The sequence below is a fragment of the Pantherophis guttatus genome, chromosome 15 (genome assembly GCF_059756535.1).
Source record: "Pantherophis guttatus breed Tessera chromosome 15, ASM5975653v1, whole genome shotgun sequence".
NCBI classification, from domain to species: Eukaryota; Metazoa; Chordata; class Lepidosauria; order Squamata; family Colubridae; genus Pantherophis; species Pantherophis guttatus.
The window spans coordinates 16,620,703-16,639,699 of NC_142077.1; the positions used below are offsets into that span (position 1 = coordinate 16,620,703).

Sequence of the window (18,997 nt, forward strand, 5' to 3'; positions counted from 1 at the left end):
GATGCACCCAGAAAGCCCCACTGGAGACCCAGGAGAAAAGGAACAGGATCTTGGCCCCAAATCACTATCACTTTTACAGTATCATTCAGACTCTGACCCAGGCCTTGAATGCTGCTTATTCCTCCAGATCTAATAGGAGGAGAAGGAAGGAGGAAGAAAAGATCTTGGGGTCTCCAAGGCTGCAGCCATGGCAGGTATGGGATCCCGATATGGATCCATTAATCTTAGATCCTTTGGAGAAGGAATCCAGAGGAGAAGGAGGGGAACCACCTCAACAGATCTGTCCAATTCAATTACTCAGGGAATAATGGTTCCAAAGAGTAGATACCATGGCATTTTAATATTAAACTCTGCTCATTTGAAAATGTTGTATTCTTTTTTAAAATGAATTCCTGTATTTGTGGGTTTGTGATTAGCATGGTGGAATTTCCCCTTTGTTCCGTCCCCACTGCAGGTGGGTCTGTGTGCAGCTCAAGAGGCAGCTAAACCCCCCTCTTCTCCTCCAGTGAAAGGGAGCCTGGGGTGGATCTGGGTGTTTCATTGGGAGAAAAGGGCACGGAGAAACTGAGGAAATGCAAAGAGTGAAAGTCAAATATAAATAGGAGATAGGCAGCATTAACTAACAGCCAACAAAGAAGCAGCTGGAACCTCTCCAGCGATGCTCCGTGTGAGGGACGGAGGCCTCCGGATGACCATGTGTCTCGGTCAAACCGGCTGCTTCCGTCTCCTCCAAAGGCTGAGAGAAAAGGGAGTCTGGCTTCAGACCATACAGTTAGGCTTATCTGCCCCCGGCCACTAGGTGGGGCTAGAGCAACAACAGCACAATAGTTATATTGTATAAATACTACACATTTATTTGCAACTACCTGATTTGTCATCTATCTGCTGTATATAAAAAACGTAATTAACAGGCAATCCAACAATAAAGTTAAATTTCAAAACTTCAAAATGGTCTGTTATCTGCTGTTGTATTTAACTCACAGAAAATTTGCAGGGGCTTCTTATCTACCACCGACCACCACAATAATTATCTCTGATCCATCATGAATCTGTCCATGTTTAAACATCTTTGTTTGATTCTTAATAATAATGCATTTCCTTAAAACTTTAATTAGGATCTTTCCCAGCAACTGCTTTCCATTCCCCAAAGTCACAGGACCTCCTGTAAATTGAAACACGACAACTCTTAAGATTTGTTTTCCAGTTAAATATGACAAGTCCATTCCCCAATCTCCCTCAATCATCTTGAAAGAATCCATTTCATCAGTCATCCGTTCTGCCCACTTTGAGTCTTCAGGGTCCATGGCCTCTCCAGCCATCTCCAAGCAGCCTGCCTTCAAACCAGACTCCTCCTTCACGGATGCCAGCAGCAAATTCAGTTCCACTCCATCCATCCAATCCAATCCAATTCAATTCAATCCAATCCATCTGATTCAACAATTGTTGCTTGCTTCTGATTATCGTCTTTAAGTTGATTTAAAAGCATTGTTATTTTATCAAACTTTTTAAATGAAATTTCAAATAAGGCTTGTTAAGTTGAAAAGCTTGATATTCTTTAAATTAGATCAAATTAGCTTATTCTAAAATTATATTAATTACCGTATTAATGACAACATAGAAAAATTAATGACAAATGGCAAATTGTTATCTATCACCTTCAGGTTTCATAAGAAAGATTTAAAAGGGTTAAAAATTATTTCGGTATCTTTTTGAATACAGTTTTGATGTACTTAGTTATCATACCATCCGCTCCTCAGGTTTCTAATCACATCACACAATTGTTTGTGAGTCTGTCAGATCCGTGAATCTGCCTTTCTTTGGGGGAAGGAGGGGACCCCGGATTACATTTATACTTTACCTTCTACCCCTTTCCTCCCCCCATGTATCTTGTATCCTGCAGCCCATTGATTTATAACCTTTAGCCTGGTGCCTAAGCGGCCTGGCATTTTCTCACCTTTTGGGGAGCGTAAGGGGAGGGGGGGGCATGTGTCGGAAGATGACCCTGGGAAAGTTCCCTTATCACTTTCTCAGAGCCGCGGGTACAATAACATCTTCACACCTGCGGATTGGCTGAATCCCCACTGGACTGTTGGGAAAACTTCTACTTTCCTTTATTCTAACTGTATTGCCTGAGGGCCCCCAGAGCCTGCTTTGATTCCGTCCTTCCACCACTCCTTCCCAATAAAAGGTTCCTTTTGAAAGGCCAAGTTTCAAGAGTCTGTACTTTCCTGAATGAGGAGGAGAGGCCGGACCTTACAGAGTCCTTTACTGAAATCCATTGATCCATTGATCCATTGATACCACCAGAGTTCCCATAATCTATTTAGGAAGTGTGATGATGTGTGAGAATGACTTTTGGGATGAGGGGAAGAGAGGCTGCCTAGGGAAGGATCAGAGAAGAGGGGAGAATCCTGCAGCTGCATAATGGGAGGGAAAGAAACTCAGAAAGGATCCTGGCTAACTTTTCAGGCTGAGAAAAGAGTTGGTGGGAGATTTGTTCTTTCAGATCTGCAAAATGTTGTTAATGTCACATTACAATTAAGTAGAATTAGCACATCTGGAGGTGTTTTCCATCAGGATGACCAGGGAGAAGATTAGCCTGACAACTTTCTTCTTGATCAACCCATGCTTTCTGGGAATCAACCTGTTGTTTTCAAAGAGTTTATGAATCATCTTTTTTTTTCTCTGTTCATTTTATTTGTCATCTGCTCTAGAATGTTCCCTATAATTGATCAATTGTGTCAATTATATTTTCTCTATATTTTGTCAGTATATGATTGACAAATTTTTCTCAAACTTTTTCATTCACTTATGAAGATGATGACAATATTTGTATCCTAATTAAGCATATTTGGAGATTAGACAATTGTGGAAGAAAGATTCAATGTGGGATAAGAAACAAAGTTCTCTGTTTTTCAAATTCCTGGATGTTCCCATTCTAGTTTCATCCCTTTCTGGAGAAGAATGAATTTTGGAATATTTCTGAGAAGAAAATGTATTTGGACCAAAATGGAGAGATAAAAGCAGATCTGGCCATTCAGGCCTCCTTGGTTCTCCCCAAGGAGAATCCCAGAGAAGAGACTCTGGCGTATTTTGAAAGACAAAAACTTACTATCGAGCAAGATGCTCTTTCAGGGCTAAAGTTGCTCAATAAGGTGAGAGAAATGTTGGTGTCTTTTCTCTGTTTTCCAAAGTCTGAGGTCCCATTTCAAGTGAGCAAAGCCCAGAGTCTCCTGGGTGGTTGGCCTCCCAAACCAGGTGGTGTCATCTAATGGAAGTTCTTCAACAGACGGGACTTAAGTGGAGTGGGTTTGCCATGTTTTATGGAAACCTTTCAAGATCTTACTGGTCTGACCTTTCTTTCTTCATCATAGTTTTATTCTACATTAAAAAATCTAATGGAATAAAAGTTTCCTCAATCTTTTACAGTAAACTTTCTCCTCAGTTTTAATAAGAATATATCATCATACATAAATATTTTTTTAATTCCATCTCTCTTGACTTTATTAAATAGAAAAGTCCTTTATTGTAATGTTAAATTCTGAAAGCAAAAGGGAGGAACTAAAGGAAGAATCTGCCAGTTGTTTTACCTCCTGCATCTGTTTAGGAGTAGTCAGAGGTTTCCTATTTACCTCAGTGAAGACCAGAGGCTACTTGTCTCCTTCCATTTCTGCCTCCATTTTCCATGGACGGAGAGTCCTAACACATTTTCTTTGGCATTCCTTGTTTTTCTGCTCAGTCCCTGCCTCAGTCCAAATGTGTGGAAAGTTGTCATCCTGGATTTGTCAAGAGGGCTCGAGAAGGAGAGCCAGTTTGCTGCTATGACTGCGTTCCTTGTCCGGAGGGGACCTTCTCCACTCAGGAAGGTGGGTCACACTGAGGAAAATGGGAGGCTTTCTGGAACTGGATCCATCCAGAACCTTTTCATGAAAGTGCAAGTTAAAAAACAAATCGAAGCTCACCTGGGTTTTTTATTTTTAACCTGCACAATTTCTTATCTAAACGGAGGTAAATCAAAAAGACTTGGAAGGAGGGGCTGGGAAAGAGATGGGAGGAGGGAGTGGCAGACTGGGCAAGCTTTACTAACAGCAGAGGAAATATCTCTTCTGCTTTTTAGTTTGGATATGTGCTGCTAAGTTCACCTTTCTAGGAACATCTGAGATCTTTGAAACTAGATGAATTGTTTCAGGTCCACCTTCTGAAAGACCTTGCAATTCATTGTTTATTGGCCTCCCTTGAGGATGACTGAGAAGGTGTCACTGGGCCATAATGTGGTGCTGTGGATAGTTATGGGAGGAACTCATTACACAAATAGTCTGCCAGTCATGTAGATCAATCAATCAATCAACCAATCAGAATAGAGTAGAAGGAACTTTGGAGGTCTTCTAGTCCAGCCCCCTGTTGAAGCAGGAGACCCTAGACCATTTCAGACAAGTGACTGTCCACTCTCTTCTCAAAAACCACCAATGTTGAAGAACCCACAACTTCTGGAGGCCAGCTGTTCCACTGGTTAATTGTTCTCACTGATTGGAAGTTTCTCCTTAATTCAAGGTTGCTTCCAGATGTTACAAGATACTATAGATATCCTCCAAGTCTAGATATTAACTGCCATGTGGCAGGACTCAGGATGTTTGCCTAAAATGTTTGCCTAAAATGATTTTATGATTCAATATTAACCTCTAATAATATAGGTTCTTATGAAGATTCTATGCATTACACAGGAAATAATTAACATTCTATGTCTTTGCTCACCTTCATATACCTAGCTACATTTTTAATGAAATAGCTAAGAAATACTTCTTGGGAAATGCCCATGGTAACAGCTGTCATTCAAAAAAGGTATTTCTTGACATGTTAAAAAACCATTATATTAAAGAAATATTGCTTTTTGGCTTTCTCAGATACAGAAAAATGCAACAAGTGTCCAGATGATAAATATCCAAATAAGAACAGAGTCCAATGTATCCCCAAAGTCATAAACTTCTTGTCTTATGAAGAACATCTGGGCATCATCCTGGTCTCTTTTGCCCTATTCTTCTTCCTAACCACAGGCCTTGTTTTAATCATCTTCATTAAATACCGAGAAACTCCCCTTGTCAAAGCCAACAACCGAGACCTCTCCTACATCCTCCTGGTCTCCCTCCTGCTTTGCTTCTTGTCTTCTCCTCTCTTCATTGGTCAACCAAGGAAAGCCACCTGCCTTCTCCGACAAACGGTTTTCAGCATCATCTTCTCAGTTGCCATTTCTTCTCTCTTGGCCAAAACCATCACGGTGGTGCTGGCCTTCCTGGCCACAAAACCAGGAAACCGAGTGAAGAGATGGTTGGGGAAGAGCTTGGCCAACTCCATCATCTTCTCTTGTTCTGGAGTTCAAATTATCATCTGCTCCATCTGGCTGGGAGTTTCTCCCCCCTTCCCTGACTCTGACCTCCACTCCCAGCCTGGAGAGATCATCCTGCAATGCAACGAAGGGGCCGTTGTCATGTTCTACGTCACCCTCAGCTACATGGGCTTCCTGGCTGCCATCTGCTTCACGGTGGCTTTCCTGGCCAGGAACCTGCCTGGGGCCTTCAACGAAGCCAAGCTGATCACCTTCAGCATGCTGGTCTTCTGCAGTGTCTGGGTGACTTTTGTGCCCACCTACCTGAGCACCAAAGGGAAATCCATGGTGGCTGTGCAGGTCTTCTCCATCCTGGCCTCCAGTGCTGGTCTGCTGGGCTGCATCTTCATCCCCAAGTGCTACATTATCCTTCTGAGGCCAGACCTCAACACAAAGGAGCAGCTCACAGCCAGAACAAATGTAAAAACATGAGATATAACACAAATGTGATATTGAAAGAATTGTTAAAAGTTTCTTTTATTTGAAAGGAGATATTCTTTCCATTAGGATAGTATGCAGGAGTCAAAGAAAATCATATGTATATGTTTCAGATTTGGAAATTATTGAATTCTTCAGAAAGGAGCATTTTACAGCCAGAAGAAATGTGTAAATGTGAGACTGAGGAATTTCAACTTTTAACATTTTCCACAGTCCAAACATAGAAAATGGTCCAAGCTCTTCTCCATGCATGAGTGGGCCAACTATTTCTCTTGAAATAAATAAAGGATGTGTGGAAGATTGTGAGGAGACAAATTTCTTGGAGAAATGGGAGCATGTTAGCAAGACAGAAATATAGAAGGAATGTATGGAGCAATGTTGATGCCCTCATTTCTCAGTACATTTCACCCAAACTGCTGTGGCAACGCAACTGAGACGTTTCTTTTTGTTTACACAATAACTCTTTCTTGAGGGTAGCAACAATACAAGGCTGGGGAGGTAACTTGAGTCTCTCTAATTCTGAATATTCATGCTCACATCATCTATTAAATGAAATATGCATATGTATGATTGTCCTTTTCTCCTCCTTTCCTGGAATATATAAATATGAGTGCATCTTTTTTTCTGTAAGATTTCCTCCCACTATTTTCTGGGGAGAAATTCGTCCAGTGGACACTAAATAAATAACAACTGCAGTGAGCCTGGATTATTGGTTTTTTGGCTCCTGTGTTTCTTTCCACAGAAACTGGTGTCAGGAGTGGGAGTCACAATCTTCCATCTGCCAGCAGGGACAACAAATGGGGCAGCCCTATAGGGTGAGTGTTGTGAGATTGATCCCATAACCCTTCCCACTGCCACATAAAGGCCACCATAGGAGCTTCTGTCAGACCACAGTCTGTGTCCAAGTGTCTCTTGTGGCTAGAAAGGTTTGTGGTCCCTTCCGTCCCAATTTCTCAGCTGCCCTGGCCCTGCTGTGAGCTCAGCCGAGCGATGTCTGGAGGCATCCAGGAACTGAGGGAGAATTTGGCTTTGCAGAATCAGTGGGACCCTCTGTTGAAGAATGGAGACTGACCCAGAGGCTCTGTGCAAACTCCCTTTTTCTTGTTGTCTGAATGGAGGAATTCAGCTGATCCCAGGCAGGGAGGGAAGTGGATGATGGGGCTCACGCAGACTCTGAGTGGGGAAGGAATCTTTCCCAAAGAAACAGGGAAACCTGCTGTGTCCCAGGGCTGGGAGGGGGTCCGATGCCCCCACTGGTGCCCCCAAAGGCTGCAAAAGAAGGGAGTGAGTGAAATTGGAAGGGATGATTTAAAAAAAACTCTTCCTCCTTGTGAGAAGAGAAATTCCTGTATCTGCACAAGGCTGTGACAGATTCCATGCAAACAGAAGCAGGAAAGCCAGTTTTTATTTTTGTTAGATTTTATTTTCATTGTTTTATTATTTTTTCAAATAACTAAAGGAGGTGAACATGTCCAACTCTTCTTCCTCTTCCTCTTTTCCCCACAACAATCGCCCTGTGAGGTGGGCTTGTCTGAAAGAGAGTGTCTGTCCTGAGGTCAGCAAACAGGCTTTCAGGGCTAAGGCAGGACTTGAACTCAGGATCACTTGCTTCCTAGCCTGCTGCCTTAACCTTTGTCACTGTTAAGGCAAAGCCCCTGCTGGTCACCACTGTTGCCTCATCTTCCAGCAGGAGCCGTGAGTCCAGCAGGACCCCAAGTCCCCCCTCCCCCTCCCGGGTCTTTCTGGGGTAGAGCAGCCCCATCGGAGAGCAAAGGAGAGAAACTCCTGGACACAGAGAGCCCCTCCCCCATCATAGCCCCTCCCTCTTGCCAGGGTTCAGTAAGACTCACTGCCTGTAGGGGGCAGCATAGAGTCTGGCCCTGAAGTCCTAGCTGGGCCCTGGGAATTGAAATCGGGGCCTCCTGGTGATTGGCTCAAAGCCAGTGGTGGGATTCAGTCGGTTCGCATCTGTTAGCCCAAACCGGTAGCTAACCACGCCCAGCCACGCCCCTTGCCCCTCCCAGCCACTTGCCTCGGATGAGGCTGATGTGTCTGACAATGGCTTTGCCATGTTGCCTTCGGCTGAACGGGCAGGTCTGATGGTATGCCGCCTCCTGCGTTTAATTTTGGAGCCACCTGGGTGAGGGCACCCCCCACCCCACCGAGCGGTGATCCCTGTCACCATCATCCAAGCCAGCCAGCCAGCCCAGCCCAAACCCACGTGGGAAGGAAGGATCGCCCTCCACCAGCCGGCCCTCGCCTACCCCCCACCCACCCCTGCCTGGTCAGGTTGTGGGGGTGCCTGGCCTCCCAGCTGTCCCCCCCCCCCGCCCTCTGGAAGGGCAGCAGCAGCAGTAGCTCCGTCGTCCCAGCAACGCTGCGCAGCCTCTGCGGCCTCGTGTTGGGCTTCCCGGCTGCCTGGGGAGCGAGGGGGAAGGAAGCGGCCAGCCGGCTCTTCGGAAGCACCGCTGGCTCTGCCCTCCTGCCTCCGCTCTTGCACAGGGGGAGGCGGCGCCTTCTCTCCCGGCCAGCAGAGGCTCCTGGGGGGGAAAGGCGGCCGGGGCCGGTCCGAGCTTGGCTGGGAACCTCACGTAACGCCCGGAAGGAATCCTGGTGCTGCAGCCGCCACTCTGGGCGCTAGCCAGGCAGGAGACTGCGAGCTCCGGGGTCTTCCGAGGAGCCCGGCCGAAGGTTCCCCCGCGGAGGCTCCGGGACTCCCGATGACGGGACGGGTCCTTGGGGCCCCCAGGAGCTCCAGCCCAGCCTCCGCCGCAGCCAGTGGCGCCAGAAAGTCCGGCGGGGCTCCTGGAGAGGCAGAGGTGGCAGGAGGCCGATCCGGGGCTGCGTGTAGCACGAAGGTTCCTCCGGGGCTTTGAGGCTCCTGGCTGCAACGGGCAGCAAAGCTAATGCAGCAGCTGGGAAAGGGGGGGAGAGAAAGGGTCCCATTGCAAAGGTACGCGCAGGTCGGAGGGGGGAAGAAATGCCCACTTCAGCCTCCTGGTGTGGTGCGGGGCTTTGGGCAAAGGCTGGAGGGAAGGGCCTCTGGCTCCCTCTCGCCCTCCCTCCCTCCCCATCCTCGGTTGATGCAGGCAGAAGCTCCCGCTGCCCTGTCCAAGGCCGCTGCCGGAGAAGCTGGGCGCCGGTGAGGGCTGGCCTTTTGCCTGGCTTTGTCCGGCTGTCGGGGGGGGGGGGGACGGACGGGGTCCTGGGGAGGAAGCCACGCTCCCCGGACAGCCGGACCAAAGGATGCAAAGAGCCCCCACCGGCTCCTCCGACAGCGGCCTCGCACAAGGCACCGGGGCTCCGCCTGCAGGCAAGCTGGACTGGGGAGGGGGGAGCCCGAGCGAGCCCTGCGGAGGGAAGGCAGGCAAAGGGCGAGCGAGGGCAGCCGCAGCATCCTGGAGCCCCTGCAATTCCCTCCGATCGGCTCCCCCGCCTCTCCTCTCCCCCTGTTAGCCAGCCTGCCAGCCGGAGGTGAGTCGGGGGGCTTCACTGCGTTCCAGGCGTTTCCCACCCGAAGGGCAGGCCGCCTTTGCAATGGGGGGAGGGGTTTGGGGAAGGCAGAGGGGAAATGGGGGGGGGGGCAGAGGAGCCGCTTTCAAGCCGTTGGTTTTTGCGGGGTGGAGAGTCTCTCCCTAGGCAGAGGCACCCTGCCCATTTCGGTAGCCCCCCCCCTTTTTTCTAGGGAAAATATTTTCTTTAAAAAAAATCCCTGCAAATGGTTTGTAGAAAATGAGAAGCGTTGCCTCCGCTGGGCAGTAGAGCTGCATCTCTCCTGAGTGCGGGGAGGCTGAGGAGAAGGCTTGGCTGCCTGCCAGAAAGTCTCTCCGGGAGCCTCACCTGTGGCAGAGATGAGACCCTCACCTGGCTCCAGCCCCCGATTCCCCTTCAGCCTTGCCAGATGAGGAGCAGCCCTGGCAGACTCTCCAAGCCTGAAGCAGAAGGGAAGGAGGGTGGGAGAGGGAGACCCAAGCCAATCTCTCTCTGTGTGGGGGGGGAGAGGGAGGGGGAGGGAGAAAGAGGGAGGGAGGGGGAGGGGGAGAGAGATGGGGCTTCTTGGGGGTGCATTTTGGAGAAGCGTCAAGAGAAATGCCAAAAGGAGAATCAGTTTGGGATTAAAGTCCAAATGAAATGGGGTCTTCAGGGAAAGGAGACATGAAGAACTTTCAACTGCAGGATTCTAAAACTCTCCTTGAGAGGAAGGTCTGGAGGCAGCTCTCGAACTCCTCAGTCCGGAGGGAGGGTCCCAGTGAGGGTCTCAGCCAGTGGTGGGTTCCAACCGCTATTACCACCGGTTCCCTTCGTCCATGCGCTTTGCCTGCCATCTCCCTGAACTGGGGAGAACCGGGAGCAACCCACCTCTGGTCTCAGCTATTTAGCTTAGGAGTAAGAGAATAACAGAGCTTAAAGGGACTTTGGAGGCCTTGTAGTCCAGGGACCCCCAAACTTGGCAGCTTTAAGGCTTGTGGACTTCAACTCCCAGAATTCTCCAGCCAGCCGTGCTTGAAGTCCAGAAGTCTTGAAGCTGCCAAGTGTGAAGACCCCTGTTCTAGTCCGACCCCCTGCTCAGGCAGGAAAACTGAGGATGCCAGATCTGAGCGGAGGGCCTGGGAAAGGGGTCAGAATCATACTTAGAAGGGACCTTGGAGGGGACCCTCGACCACTTCAGAGAAATGGCTGTCCAGTCTCTTCTTGAACACCTCAAGTGTTGGAGCACCCAGAACTTCTGAAGAGAAGCAGTTCCATTGCTTCATTCTTCTCACTGTCAGGAAGTTTCTCCTCAGTTTTAGGTTGCTTCTCTCTTTGTTCAGTTGCCATCCATTGCTTCTTCTTTTGCCTTCTGCTGCTTTGGAAAATACATTCTTTCTGGCAGCCCCTCAAAAGCCTGTTTTGTGACCTGCCTATCACACTCTTGGGCAAAGCATGTGAGCCATTTCCTCCTTTCAGTGGTCCATGAAAGTATCTCTATAGTATGTAGATGCAGATAATAAAGTCGAAAAAAGTGAACAACATTTTACAGAACTATAGATACATTGAGGTCGGGGGGTGACAAGGTTGACTCAGCCTTCCATCCTTTCTAAGGTAGGTGAAATGAGGACCCAGTTTGTGGGGGCAATAAGCTGACTTTGTATAAATATACGAAAGGATGAAGGCTATTGCTGAGCACATTGTAAGCCGCCCCGAGTCTTCGGAGAAGGGCGGCATATAAATCAAATTAAAAAAAAAAAAAAAAAGGAGTGGCTGGGAGGGGAAGGGCTGGGCAAAGCGCCCTTTGACATGAGTGATGTCGAGTTGGCCACGCCCACCCAGTCACATGACCACCTGGCCAGCCCTGGAGGGGAGGGTGGGCTTCCGTTGGCCCTCCTCCCCCACCCGATCAGGTGTGCAGTGGGGCTGCAGAGGATGACCGAAGGGGGGACGCAGCCCCAGAGCCGGCGGGGACTTGGGGGTCTCTGAGCGGGCTGGCTGGCGACCGCAAATCACAGCTCGGTTTGGGGTTCAGGCATCGCTGTTGGGAATATCGGGGGAGGGGGGGAGAAGGAGGGGGAAGTGGGAATCCCTGGCTGAGAGTCGTGAAGAGAGAAAAGGAAGTGGAGGGTCCCGTCTAGGGCTGCCATGAAACCCCCCCCCGCATCTCTCTCTCTCTCTCTCTCTCTCTCTCTCTCTCTCTCTCTTTCTCTCTCTCTCTCGTTCAAAATGTCTGAACGAGTCTGCCCCTTCTGATTTCAACCATGATTGTGCCAGAATCTCCCTCCCTCCCCCCCTCTCTCTTTCTTTCTTTCTTTCTTATTGGTACCCAGTTGATTCAGTGGTCGAATTCAAACCGGTTCTGTGGGCGGGGCTTGGTAGGTGTGTGGTGGCTTGGTGTGCCTGGCTTGGTGGGCATGGCAGGGGAAGGATACTACAAAATCTCCATTTCCTCCCCACTACTGAGGAAAAGATATTGCAAAATCCCCATTCCTGCCCCAGTCTGGGGCCAGCCAAAGGTGATATTTGCCCGTTGTCCAAACTACTCAATATTTCCGCTACCGGTTCTCCAGAACCTGTCAGAACCCACTGAATTGCACCCCTGAGTTGATTGCTCATTGGTTGCAATAGGAATTGATTGACAAACCAGAATTGACCCGCTAGCTTGTTCCCTGAGCTTGAAATTTTGGGCTGAGAGTGACTGGCCCATAGTCATCCAGCTGTTGTGTCCCGTACGCGGCCTGTGCAGCTAATAGCTGACTCAGACAGCGAGGAGGCTGGTGCGGTGCTGCGCCAGCAGCCTGTGCAGCTGGCTCTCGAGTCGGACAGTGAGGAGGCTGGAGAAGATGTGGTGCCAGAGATGTGGTGCCAGAGGCAGGGATTCAGCCAGAGCCTTCAGAAGCTCCCTTAAGTGAAGAGGACGAAGAGGAGGAGCCTCTTCCTGATGCACTGGTGCAGAGCTGCCAAAAGGCAGGAGTGGCTCCTCAGGAGGAGGTCTCCTCGAGAGTAAGGTTTGGGGCTAATTAGCCACTCCCTTAGCCTATTTAAGGAGGAACGCCGACTGAAGCAATTTCCAGGAAACAATTTCATTCACATACCCTCCTGTCTTGCCTTGCTTATCTTATCAGCTTCCTGCAAATTGCTTCTGGGCATTCTGCCAGTCATAGTAAGCTTTCAGTTATTATTCTTTGAATTCCTGGCGGCTGTTAATGCAATTAATTAACAGCCTTTGTTGTAAAAGACTGATTTATTTAGTAAACCAAGGGGGATAATCCTCAGGTGAAAAAGAAGATTGCATACAACAAGGACTTCCAGCCAGGCTCCTCCTTGTCAGTTTCCTTTTTAAGTCATTCCCTGTGCTGGAGTTTCCTTCCTTCTCTTTGCATTCCTAACACTTTCCTTCTTTTCTTTTTACTTCACTTACTCCTCTATTATAGGACCTGTCTAATTTCCTGAATGGCCTGGATTTCCAAAGCTTCTCTCTTTTCATCTTATTTTGTGGAAGTCGCTGAGATCCAAAGATGGGACGGAACAGAAACCGTAAGAACTCCAGATGATTTCCCTCTCTCCATCCAAACTTGACTTCATCACTTGAATGCTAACTGTCGTTTAAAGTAGCGATTGAAACGGTTGTAGTGGCCTCTGCAAAGACCAGCTCCCTATTTTGATAAGCTCTCATGGATACCCAATTCCTGATCCTTATAGAAACAAAGTCATTTTTTTTAAAGACTCGGTAAATGTTTCTCACATTAAAAGAATCCTCTTCCTTTTATGATCGTTCTGTTTTAGTGATTGAATTATTCTGAATCCCCTTTCGTGGCCAGATAAATATTAGTCCTTCTACAAATAACGGTTTGTTTGTGACTCTTAACTCTGGTGGAGAACTATCTCCCTCCCACCTTCTCCGCTCTCATTAAAATGTCAAGGTGATGGGTAACTATCATGTGCCTCTGGTTTTGGATCAATGTTGGCTTGAGACTCAGTCAACTTGTGGAGACAAAGAAGATTAAATTGGGGGAAAAAGAGGATTTTTATTCTTTCTATTCATGATGATATAAGAATTTCGTAAAGGAGCTTCTCTATCAGTGACTTCAATATACCATGGTGTATTTTTGCCATTCAATTGGTGGGTAAGGATCCCCAGTGCCTGCACAATCTCACACTTGGCCACAACCTCCCTGACAACTCTCAGAATCCACTTGGCCCTTCAGAGGCCCTGCTGGACGTGCTCTCTACTGGAGGAGCCCCTGTTCCCAGTGACGGTTGTGGGAGGAAGGACCACTCCCTTCGGCTCCTCTGGATGCGGCTGACGGGATGGACATCTCCATCCAGATGTCCACATGAGGGGATCTACCGTGGGGACAGGGAAGGGTCAGGACAGACCTCTCCTACCACGACAGCCGTTCCAGGGTTCGGGGCCTCCTACTGCACACTTGTCAAGCCTGGTCATATCCACGACTGTTGAAATAACGACAATGACAATAATGATGATGATAACAATAATAATTTTTATTAATGATAATAACTATAAAATATAACTGTAATATAACAATAACTGATAATAACTGTAAAATATAACTGGAATATAACAATAACTGATAATAACTAAAATAAAAATAAAACAATCACAATCAATCACAATCTAGGGAAGTTGAGCGAGGAGACGATGGTATTCCCTTGTCCTGCTCTTTCCAGGGAGGGCTGGATGTTTTCAGGGAGGCAGAGGATGGTGAGGAAGGGGTGAGGGAGGGGAAGGAGGGGAAGGGGAGGAGAGGGAGGGGGGAGAAGGAGGAGGGGGATGGGGAGAGAGAAAAGGGGCAGGAGGAGGGGAAGAGGGATATATGGAAAAGGGAGGGGGAGGAGAGGGAGGGGGAGGAGGGGGTGGAGAATGGGGAAGGGGAGGAGGGGGAAGGGGAGGGGGATGGGAAGGAGGGAGGAGGGAAAGGAAGGGGGAGGGGGAGAGGGAGGAAGAGGATCTTCCTGATCTTCCAGCCTCTTCAGTCTCTGCCTCTGGAAGAAGGAGAAAGGGAGATTTTGTCATAAGTGGTCAAATGTGGCCTCCCCGTTCTAATTGTCCTCTCTCCCTCCATCCCTTATAGGGCAGGTTCTTCACCCTGGAATCCTGCTTCAACCAAGCTGCTTCAGGGAATCCTGGTCCTCTCCCTCCCTCAGTCAGGGCTGCTGTCCACATGCTTCTCACCTCCTCAGCCTCTCCCTGAAATTCCGCAGGATGGTCGCCTTCTCCTCGCTCAACTTCCAGTTCTTCATTTTAAGGTCTTTTACTTCTTCTTTCAGTTGGACTCTTTCTATTATCATTTCTTCAAACATTTTTGAATTCCTGCAAATTATGAAAAGCAGAAATTAGGCCTCTCATGATACATAGATAGATAGATAGATAGGTAGATAGATAGATAGATAGATAGATAGATAGATAGATAGATAGATAGATAGATAGATGGATGGATGGATGGATGGATGGATGGATGGATGGATGGATGGATGGATGGATGGATGGATGGATGGATGGATGGATGGATGGATGGAAGCAAGATATTTCTCACCTCTCCAGCTGTTCTTGGAGGGTTTTAATCTCCGTGAGGAGCTCCCTTTTCTCCCCAGCGTGCTGCAGAACTCTGCAGAGGAGGCTCTTATACTCGTCTTTCTCCAACTGCAACTGTTGTTCCAAAGTTTCGATTCTGTAAGAGACGAAGACAGGAGCAAAATTAGCCCCCTCAGGTTTTCACCCCAACCATCCAACCTGCTTAGAATTAAGACTCCCTAAAAATTCCTGGCCCTTTCTCACCTCCTGTGGCTCTCCTCCAGCTGCCTGCAGAGTTCTGCATTGGTGGTCTGACGCTGGGGAGATTTGTGCGGGAGCTCCTCCTTCAGAGTTTTGCTGTAAATACGAGAACCGGAGAGAAATTAGTCCCTTGATTATTTTTACCAGAATCATCAAACGTTTTCTTCAATTGAAAAATATTTTTAAAATACCTTTATGTTTGTGTGTGTGCATAAATTCGGTGTTGCCATTTCTACTGCAACAATCAGAAATCTCTCCTTACAGGAAACAATGCTATAACCATTGTGGGAAGCCACTCCCTCCCAGAAGAATGAAATATTAAAAAGGCAGAGTATTATATTTCCCCTAAAAGAGAAATAGAAATCCCTGCCCCCAGCAGATACTTGGTGCCCATGAAGAGAGACTGGGCCATCCTATCTACAAGACAAAAGACCTTCATCTCCAGGGTTTGGGGATTAAGACATGGCCCTCCAGGACATAATAGGATTATCTAACCGCAGAGCTCACTGCATTGCAAAATCTCCTAAGGCCATTGCATCAGCCCAAGCTTCAAACAAACGTATCTCAGACAAACTCCGCGGATTTGCACATGACTCCATGGGAGTCTGACAACAGCCAATGGAATACATGTTCTTGCACAGGAACAGCAAGCTCAAGTTCAAGGCCCAAGAGAAGGTATCAATACCCCTGACTCTCCACTCCATGTGCTCAGCTGCCCAGGACTTCAAACCCATGTCCTCCTGTCCATCAATAAACCATCTTTCCAATCAGCCTCCATGTTTCCAGTGTCTTTCTCCCAGCTTGGAACTGAACCAGAGGGATATTTCTTCCATCAGTTTGGCTCCCCAAGATGGGACTTCAAACTCACCTGATTAACGGACCTGGCCCGGGTAAGCCTCCCTTCCTGGCACAGACCCATTGGGTCCGTGGATGGATTTTTCCCAGACCTTGGCCGTTTGGAACAAGGGCTTTAAAGGGGTTTTGAGTTCTGAGCTCAAAGGCTGCTTGGAAAGAAGGCGAGTACCTCTTTCTTTCAGTAGAAACTAAGGGGCCAACCTTTACAAATACAGATTTGGTCATCCATTCAAGACAGGATATTCTGAGCAAAGGTGGGATTAGCCCTCAGCCACCATCGGAATTGCCCAACAAGTCCCTTCATTGCATTGTAGGAAGGGAAATGCTCTGAGATCTTATTATCTGAAGAACCCCTATTGGGACACAGTTACCATTAAAAGCTGAACTAGAAACCAAATCGATAACAAACTGCAACCAAATACAAACAACTAAGAACTCTAAGCACATTAGAATAGGAAAAAGGCTCTAAAGCAACCATCCAAAGGAGGGAAACCGAGGTCATCCAAACCTCAGACAGGTGAAGAAAAGGAACGTTTACAACACACCAGAACCCAGGCAAAGATACAGAAACCACCAAACAGGCAGAGTAAAGAAAAACAAAGCTTAGGAAAAGCCCAGGACGTTGTAGAAATGCACAAACAGGTCAATTGCAAAGAACAAAGAGCTGAAAGCAAAAAGGTTAGATTATAAAACAACTACTCCCTCGAACAGACTGGCGTTTGCATGCCTTCCGCCCTACAGAGATTGCCCCAAAACACACCACACAACAGTGGCTTCCCTACAAGAAGATCAAATGAATGATCCGGGCTCGGAATCTAATCCAGAGATTTAGAAGGGGACCGGAAGAGAGCTGGGCACAGCAGAAGACCCCCTCCCAAATCTGACAATTTCATATAATTATAATTATAACAACAGCAACAACAGAGTTGGAAGGGACCTTGGAGGTCTTCTGGTCCACCCCCCTGTCCAGGCAGGAAACCCTCCACCACTTCAGACAAATGGTTATCCAACATCTTCTTAAAAACTTCCGGTGTTGGAGCAGCCACAACTTCTGGAGACAAGTTGTTCCACTGGTTGATTGTTCTCACTGTCAGGAAATTTCTCCTTAGTTCTAAGTTGCTTCTCTCCTTGATGAGTTTCCACCCATTGCTTCTTGTCCTGCCCTCGGGAGCTTTGGAGAATAGATTCGCTCCCTCTTGTTTGTGGCGGCCCCTGAGAACACTGCTGTCATGTCTCCCCTGGTCCTTCTTTTCATTCAACTAGACACACCCAGTTCCTGCAACCGTTCTTCCTATGTTTTAGCCTCCAGTCCCCTCATCGTCTTTGTTGCTCTTCTCTGCACTCTTTCTAGAGTCTCCACATCCTTTTTACATCGTGGAGACCAAAACTGGATGCAATATTCCAAGTGTGGCCTTACCAAGGCCTTAAAAAGTGGCATTAACACTTCACGTGGTCTTGATTGATGCAGCCTGGAACTGGGTTGGCTTTTTTGGCAGCTGCTGCACACGCCTGGCTCCTGTTTAAACGGTTGTCCACTAGGACTCCAAGATCCCTCTGAGAGTTACTCCTGTTGAGCGAGGTGCCCCATATACAGTCCCTGAGCATTTTGTTTTTCTTGGCTAAATGTAGAACCTCACTTTTTTCACCCTTGAATTTCATTTTGTTAGATAGCGCCCAATGTTCCAATTTTGGAGCCCTTTTGAAGGAAGAGTGGGCAAAGATTTCCATGGCAAGATCGGCTCTAAGGCCAAAAGACTAGATGCTCTCATAAAATCCAAAGGTGTTTCAACAAAGGATTCCTTTAAAAAATAAATGTTATATTTTATATTCTTTAGGTAAAATGTAGACTTACGTGCCACTCTTCTCCCTCGGATTCCTCAGCGGTCGCCCCCCAGATGTTGCAGGAGTCTGGAAAAGTTAAAATAACAGCCGTGAAATATATATATCGTCAGAGGCTTTGAAAAGTATTTTTCCTACAAGCTCTTCAGCCAAAGAGGTTGTAGGGGAAAAAATGCCTTTAAAAGCCTCTGGCGATCACAGCTGAGTTGCCTGATCGTCAGAGGCTTTTCAAAGCATTTTTTTTCTGCAACCTCTTAAGGTTGTAGAAAAAATGCTTTAAAAAAAAAAAAGTTGGCCACGCCCACCCAGTCACATTAACCCCCCACCAAGCCACACCCACAAAATAAGCCACACCCACAGAACCGGGAGTAAAAAAAATTAGAACCCACCCCTGCCCCAGAAGATTTAGACTGCTTACCTTGGGGGGGCGGGTGGTAAAGGATCGCTGAGGGGGAGGACCTTCCTTGATAGGGGGCAGGTTGCCGGCCCGTGAATTCGTCTGCTGAAAAGCAACGGAGGCCATGAGGACGGTGGGCCTGAGCCCAGGAAAAACCCTCAAGCCCGGTTAATCCAGGCCCCCTCGCCCAAAAGAGCCATTTTGACTTCCAGGGTTTGGGTCCCATTGGGTACGTGTTGACAAACAATTAAAGAAATAAATACGACATACCTCCGTCGGTCCCCGTTTCCACAGGACGGGCTGCTCCTCTGGAACCACTGGAAAACAAATAGACTGCTTTAAAAACAGAAACTTATTGACATTGCCTCGACCTGGCCCCGCCTCCTGGCCTCCCTCGCCTGCCCCCCCCGGCCCTTCCCCTCCTGAGGGTCCCCCCACCCCCTGAGAAAACGATCTTCTCAAGATCCCGTAAACCAGGGTGAAATCTAAAATTTGTTACTACCGGTTCTGTGGGCGTGGCTTGGTGGTGGTGGGGTAATGTGATTGGGTGGGCGTGGCGATTTTTAAAAAACTTTTAAAACCATTTTTTCTACAACCTCTTCGGCGAAGTGGTTGTAAAAAATCCTTTCAAAAGGCTCTGACGATCCCAGCTGAGTGGCCTGATCGTCAGAGGCTTTTTTTCTTTTAAATGCCTCTGATGATCAGGCAACTCAGCTGGGATCGTCAGAGGCATTTAAAAGAAAAAAAGCCTCTGATGATCGCACGGCTCAGTTGGGCATGTGGGGGGGGGGGCAGGGATTTTTGCTACCAGTTCTCCGAA

At 47.8% G+C, this 18,997-nt stretch overlaps 2 long non-coding RNA genes across 2 annotated transcripts; one reads left to right on the plus strand and one right to left on the minus strand.

The window, feature by feature from the left end:
• The first annotated feature begins 10,051 nt into the window (after positions 1-10,051).
• On the plus strand, positions 10,052-15,856 carry LOC148112002 (uncharacterized). The gene is made up of 3 exons (XR_015730081.1): positions 10,052-12,826; positions 14,386-14,560; positions 15,351-15,856. It is a non-coding gene; the product is annotated as an uncharacterized LOC148112002 (long non-coding RNA).
• LOC148112003 (uncharacterized) lies at positions 14,853-18,567 on the minus strand. The gene is made up of 4 exons (XR_015730080.1): positions 18,448-18,567; positions 17,794-17,849; positions 15,090-15,182; positions 14,853-14,982 (listed from the first exon to the last, which is right to left on the minus strand). It is a non-coding gene; the product is annotated as an uncharacterized LOC148112003 (long non-coding RNA).
• Positions 18,568-18,997: the final 430 nt, after the last annotated feature.